The sequence below is a fragment of the Mastomys coucha genome, chromosome X, assembly GCF_008632895.1.
Source record: "Mastomys coucha isolate ucsf_1 chromosome X, UCSF_Mcou_1, whole genome shotgun sequence".
NCBI lineage: Eukaryota > Metazoa > Chordata > Mammalia > Rodentia > Muridae > Mastomys > Mastomys coucha.
The window spans coordinates 96,437,399-96,442,879 of NC_045030.1; the positions used below are offsets into that span (position 1 = coordinate 96,437,399).

General features: G+C 35.5%; 1 protein-coding gene and 1 pseudogene across 2 annotated transcripts in view; both read left to right on the forward strand.

Annotated features, from left to right (window-relative positions):
- Window positions 1-4,211, forward strand: part of LOC116088612 — a 12,190-nt pseudogene extending 7,979 nt beyond the window's left edge. The window contains exon 2 of the transcript XR_004117953.1: window positions 4,034-4,211. The product of XR_004117953.1 is annotated as a ubiquitin-associated protein 2 pseudogene (transcript). The remainder of the gene's footprint in view (window positions 1-4,033) is intronic.
- Window positions 1-5,481, forward strand: part of Zc3h12b (zinc finger CCCH-type containing 12B) — a 159,709-nt gene that overhangs the window by 70,022 nt on the left and 84,206 nt on the right. The window lies entirely within an intron of this gene.

The window sequence follows — 5,481 nt, forward strand, 5'->3', positions numbered from 1 at the left end:
CCAAAAGACACACAAAATACAACAAATTAGCACAAAAAATTGAGATGGCATTCTATTATGACATCCTCACAAAGTGTCAACATATCAATATCAGAAAGCAAAGTTAATAAAATGACCAAAATTTCAGGAAAATATTTCAGAGTACTGATTTTAAAGAAGATCACACATCATTTAAAGGATTCACAGAAGCAGGTGACTAAGATAATTAATTCAGGACCTAGAAAAGAAAGTCATTAAGGTATATTAAATGTTTAGTTACTTGAGGGAAAATAATTTAAAGTAGACATCAATTGTGACAGCATACACAAGATTTCTGTAATCCCCATCTGGTCAAAATTTAAGCATAGAACAGGAAAGGTGGACATTTAATCCTATTACTAGCTGAGGAGCTATTAACATTTAATGGCTATCTAAAGAGGGAAAATCTTGATTTATTTTTTTTTAATTGCGTGACTACTGCTGACTGACCACATAATAGATTAGGCCTCAATTCCAAGACTAGCTGTGCAACACCAATTCAACTTGCTGGGGATAGAAGGAAAAAAAAATAATCTCGAAGTTCATTGGGAAAAGATGGGCTGTTTGAGAAGGTGGTAAAGGGAGGAATTGTGGGAGTGAATGTGTTAAGATACATGGTATGAAATTCTCAAAAACTTAATAAAATAGTTTAAAAGTGCAAAATATTGGCAAAATCACAGCAAAGAAAAATATACACTAGAAAAAATCATGCCACAATTCTAAAAATGAAAGAATCAATTAAAAACAAGAACAGAAGATCAAGACAAGAAAGAAAAATGAATTTTGAGGATGGAGAACAAACTCAAGGCAACAATACACACATAGTTTTAATTAATGAACATGGGACTGAAAACCTGCATGCCTAATGACTTGTGAATTCCACAGGTAGTACCATCTTAATTCCCACTACCTCAAGGACCTGTGAGCCAAGCCATTAAGGCATTCTACAAGCAGCACTATATCCCACCCACTCTGACTTTATGCACTTGCCATCAGGGAACCTGTGACTCAGCCCCTAGCACACCACAAGGGATCCCTTCCTTTCCCCTACCCATTGATACCCTAACACTGTAAACTGAAGAACTGCTGAGCATCTCTGCAACTCACTGATAACTCTTTCCATCTCCTCCCCACACCTCTCTTTCTCTTGTATTCCAACCTCAACTTCTGAGAACTACAGTGGGAATCTGCTAGATCATAAAGGGGTTTTGTTGATCAGAAGCTATACCTATGTCTGTCTGAGCTGGGACCACTACTAATACTGAATTGCACATCACCACTGAGTGCTCCAATCTCAAGTACTACACAGTTGACCTAAAACCTACCAATTTGGGATAACAGTAAATAAGGATCCAAATTCTCACTCAACAAAAATGTAAGACAGATATTCATACCAAAATACATAGCCAATGATGTAATTCAAAATGGTCAGAACACAACTGCACATGTACAACAAACGAAAAAAGACAGTACGTCTCCTCAAAAAATTAGTATCACTATAGTAATGTTCAACAAAGAAAGTAACTTATATGACATACAAGTCAATGGATTCAAAATAGAAGTTATAAATATGCTCAAGAAACTCAAAGGAGATATGGATAAATTCTAAAATGAAGGCCAAGAGAATATAAACAGTTGAAGAAAATAAGGCAGATAATTCAGGACATACAATTCTGTAAAGAGATAGAAATTCTGCATAAAACACAAACATAAATAAAACTTTAAATGAAAAAATCAGAAAATCAAATAAAAATATCAGTGGAAAATGTCACCAATAAAATGGACCAAATAGAAGACAAAATAAGGATAATTGACCTTTATGAACTTGACACACAGACCCAAACTTTTTCATTGTAAAGGTTCAACTCCAAGATCTCATATTAATATTAACACCATGATATAAAGCACAAATAATATTAGAAGTACTATAGTCTTTAAATATTCAAATATATTAAAAGATCAATCTCTTCAAAATATTCAGTCTCTCAACTATGGGTGCTTGTAAAATAATAAGTCATATGCTTTCTTTTCTAAGAAGGAAGAGACAGGGCACAGTTACAGTCAGATCAAAGCAAAACCTAAGTTGGAAAACCTAAAACTTAGATTAATTTCTCATTGCATATTTACTGTCAATGTTAAACCAGAAGAAATAAAAATTAAACAGACCCATCACAATGAAAATGAAATATCAAAATAAAATTTAGATGGCAAATATTCAGATGGATTCATTGCAGAATTTTAACAGAAGTTTTAACTGAGAAATAAAACTGATACTTCTCAATTTATTCTGGATTGAAGAAAAGTCAAAAAAATCAATCCACTGTAATTAAGTTGATTTCATCTCAGTGATTAAGGAATAGTTCAACATATATAAATCAACAAATGTTATCTACCACATGAGCAAACTCAAAGACAGAAACACATTTTCATCATCTCATTAGATAAAGAAAAATCATAAGCAAAATCCAAATCCTTTCATGATAAAAACTCTAGATTATCTAGAGATACAGAGTATATATGTCAACATACAAAAAGCAAGATACAGCAATCCTACAGCCAACATTATACCAAATGGATAAAATCCTTAAATATTTCCACTAAAATCAGGAACAAGAAAATGATTTCTACTCTCTCTACTCATGTTAGCTAGAGTAATAAGACATGTGAACAAGATAATGTTGACATAAATTAAAAACAAAGAAATAAAAGAATACTTATTTGCAGAATGTATGATTCTATACAATAAATACCTGAAAAAAAAACCTCACCAAAAGTTCCTACAAACTTTCAAAATATCACAGGCTACAAAATAAATACATAAAAATGAGTAGCTTTTTTTATATATACCAATGGCAAACTTATCAAGAAAGAAACATTAAAAAAACAACCTACCCAAGAAAGTTAAAGACATATGCAAAAGAAACATTAAAAAAAAATCTACCCAAGAAAGTTAAAGACATATGCAATACAACTTTTTAAGAGCTGTAAAAAATTAAGATAACAGAAAACTGAAAGCTTTGATAGTTTTTATTTTGTGAAAATGGCCATTCTTTCAAAAGAAGTATACTGATTCAATGCAATGTTAAATAAAATTCTTCATATAAATTGAAAAAATCTTATAATTCTTATAAAAATGCAAAAGACCCATAATAACCAAAAACTATTGAACAATAGAAACACTGCAGGAGCTATCACCACATTTGATTTCAAGTTATACTGTAGAGATATAGTAATAAAAAGGTATTATATAATAAGTATATAATAAGACAATAAAAAGATAACATAGGCTATAATAAGCATACATCATTTATAATATATGAGTATAATAATAAGCAGACAGTGATGAATGGAGCAGAATTGAAGACTCAGATATAAGCCTGTGATCCTACAGCTATCTTACATTTTACAAATAAGCCAAAAGTATATGTAGGAGAAAAGACAGCTATGTACAAATTAATGAAGCTAAGTCCTTATCTCTTGTCCCACATAAAACTCAACTTCTAATGGATCAGAGACCTCCACCGAAGACCCAATAGTATGAATCTATTAGAAGAGAAACTATAGAATAGGTTTCGACTCATAAACAGAAGAAAGAATTTTCTGAAGTGGACTGAAGTAGCACAAGCTTCAATACTAACTGTTGACAAATGGAAACTGATGAAACTAAAAAGCTGCAGTACAGTAAAGGACACCATCAATCAAGTGAAGAGGTAGCATACAGAATTGGGCAAAAGTTTTTATCAGTTTATATCTAAAATGTACAAAGAACTCAAAAAACTAAACACAAAGGAAACAAAGGACTTAGTTAAATGTGGGCTGTGGAACTGAACAGAGAGTTCTCACAAGAAGAAATACAAATGACTAAGAAATATTTTAAAATCTTCAACATGCTTAGCAATCAGAGAAATGGAAATTAAAACCAATCCATAATTTTTTATTACACCAATGAGAATGGCTAAGATTTAAAAAAAAAAATAGATGAAAACAAATGTGACTGTGTGTGGCCCCACTCCAGGGGTGGGGAAGTGCAGTCTGAGGTCCTCCATGGACTGCTAAAGTTGGGTGCCATGGAAGAGCCAGCTCTTGGGCCCCCAGGCCTCATAGAGGCCAGGGACTGCGGGTTATCACTCTTGGGCACCACAGACAATGTGGAAGAGCAGAGAACAGAGTGTGGGCCCACAGACAGGGTCTAGCCCAGGGCCAAAGGGAAAAGAGTAGGAAGAGAGCTCTGGCTGGTGGCTGGTTCCCACAGAGAGGAGAGAGTCTTTGGCTTGCTTCATTGGGGGCTTGGCTCAGTGGCAACTATAGCTGAGAACACAGGGAGGCTTCCTGCAGAAGATTAGTTGTGCAGCTCTTTAGAGGAAGACCTGCTCTATTGCTCCAGCATGGCAGATCCTGATTAAAAGAGGCAGTCCATGGTTTTAAAGCATTTATTGGCATGACAGAGTTGTGATGAGTGAAACTGTACTCCCTTTACTCAGGGCAGGCCTGAGGTTAGGTAAGGGGAGCTAAGAGAGTAGTAGAGGCAGAGAAAGGCAGAGAGATGGAGAGAGTAGAGAAGTAGAGGCCGGCCATGGCCACTTGGAGAGAAGGGGGAAGGGACTGTAGAAAGAAGTGGAGCAAGAGGGCAAGAGAGAAGCAAGAGTAAGAGAGGGAAGAGGGGGCAAGCAGTCTCTTTTATAGTGGGCCAGGCCTACCTGGCTATTGCCAGATAACTGTGGGGAGGAGCATATCTGGCTGTTGCCAGGTAACTGTGGGGAGGAGCATATTTGGCTGTGGCCAGGTAACTGTGGGGGTGGCGTCCAGACAGAATACCAGGGGCTTGGGGTGTTGCCCTACATGACTAATGGTCACAGAATTACGGAGCTGAGGCATCATGTCAGGTCAGGAGCCTGGTGTCTGGGGGCTAGCAAACACCTTCCTTCCCTTACAGGAACACCTGCTGGGTCTCCAGGATTTAAACTTAGCTCTACTAAAAAACAGACTGCCTTTCATGTTCCCACACTTGAACTACTTATTCACTGATGTTAGAAGTGCAAACTGGTACAAACGCTATGGTAATCTATGTGGAGGGTCCTCCAAAAGCTAAATATAGCTTTTCTATATGACCCAGCTATACCACTCATGTAAACATACCCCAAAGACTATATTCTCCTATGAAGATATTTGTTTATTCTTGTTAACTGATGTCATATTCACAATTACCAAATAATGGAACCAGTCTGGATGTCTATCAGCTGATAAATGGATAGTGAATATATAGTACATGTATGCAATTAAAATTTATTCGGTTGTAAAGAAAAATGAAATTTGCAGTTAAATGTATGGAACTAGAAATAGTCTTTCTTTTTTTTATTAGATATTTTCTTTATTTACATGTAAATTTCTCCATTCACATTTTCCCCTCCAAAAAACAAAGAAACAAACAAAAACAACAAAAACAAACCCCTGTTGCCTCCCCCC